Genomic DNA, 1,601 nt, shown 5'->3' with positions numbered 1-1,601 from the left:
CCGTTCATTCCCGAGCATCCTCCGTGCCCCACGCCGGGGCCCGCGGCCACTCGGCGGGGGGACCCGTCCCGGGCCGGGCCGGGCGCGGCAGCAGCGGGCTCTGCCCTCGCCGCAAGCCGGTCGTGAAATTTTCACGATCCTGCAAAAAAAAGTGGAAGCCACTCTTTCCAACCCGTCCTTTTACCCCCGTTGACGGGAAAGTCTACCCCGCCTGAAGTGGATGGGCGCCGCCGGCCCCACGACAGGCTGCGGGGCTGGGAGCCGCAAAGCGGCCTTGATCCCGCCTGGCACGGGGAGCAATTGGGAAAAATCTGGCTTTTTTTAGGATTTTTTAATTTTTTGGTTGTCGGCTGTGCAGTGAAAACCCGGCGGCATCGGGGAAATGCAGCTGTGATGGCTGAGCTGTCCCGGCCCGCCCGTTGCAGGGAAAGCCTGGCTGGGGCTTAAGCGGGGGTCGGCGCTGGTTTTCCCCCTCCCAAAATGATGCGAGACCCCGGAGAAGGCTGAGCCCGCACACGGCCGGGCGGTGCCTGGCACACCGCCTGCTGCACGGAGGAAGGCGGGGGGGGGGGGAAGCAGCGACCTCTCCCCTCTCCTCCGTCCTCAGCCACCGGCTCCAAAGCGCTGGCAAAAGCTGCCTAAAAAACGGCATCGCTTGGAAATAAAAGTCCATGCTGGGTGGAAGCGGGAGGGAAATGGGGGGGCGGGGGGGGCGGCCTCGGGGATGGGGTGGTGGGACCGGGCTGTGCCCGGCGAGGGCAACCCCGCTGCCAGACCTCCTCCGGCGGCAGGGGCAGGGGCTGGCTGCAAATGGGGGGAATGGCTTGAAAACCCGGCGAATTTTCCTGCGTGCCAACGTTCTGCAGGCAGTCATCCCCCGCGTTGGAAAGACGGTGCGGGGGAAGGAGGGGAGCGCACACCCTCCCTGGGTTCCAACAACTGTTCTGGGCATTTTGGCTTCCCAGCACCTCGGGGTTGGTTTTTTTCCCAGTGTGGGGAAAAGCTGGAAGGAGGGTTTTGCTCGGAGGAGCGGCACGAACGGCCCCGGAGCCTGCCCGCAGCCCGGCCCCGGAGCCTGCCCGTTGCCCGCAGGCGGGCGGGGGTCGGCCGGCCGGCCGCTCCCTCCTTCCCTCCCCAATACCGGGCTCCGGGGTTGTCATCCCGCTTTTAAACTTCTCAGTGCCAAAAAGCAGCAGCGAGGAAAAAGCAGGGTGCGAGGGAGGGGGTCCGCACGGAGATGCGTGGGGCTGTACCCGCACAGACGCCTGTTTGCGGGAGGGAAAATATATTTATTTTTAATGGGTGGCAGCGCGGAATGAGGCTCGTCGAAACTACGCGGGGAGCGTAGGGAAAAGAAATCTGGCTGGTGTGAGGAGAGGTGACTTCTGCAAGCACCAAGGGCTGCGAGGGGGAGGCTAAAGCAAAGAAGCAAACGAAGCCAAAAGCCCATTTTCTGAAAGCCACCTCTCCCGGTGACCCGCCGTGGTTCCCGAGGAAAAACCCCCGCACGCCGCGATGCCGCTGGCGGGGCGCCCGCAGACCGGCGAGAAAAACGTGCTGCTGGGGAATGTTTCTACAGAGATTGAACTCCCAGATAAAAA

The sequence above is a fragment of the Haliaeetus leucocephalus genome, unplaced genomic scaffold (genome assembly GCF_000737465.1).
Source record: "Haliaeetus leucocephalus isolate CR32 unplaced genomic scaffold, Haliaeetus_leucocephalus-4.0 Scaffold0, whole genome shotgun sequence".
NCBI classification, from domain to species: domain Eukaryota; kingdom Metazoa; phylum Chordata; class Aves; order Accipitriformes; family Accipitridae; genus Haliaeetus; species Haliaeetus leucocephalus.
Note: the sequence above shows the minus strand (reverse complement) of the source record.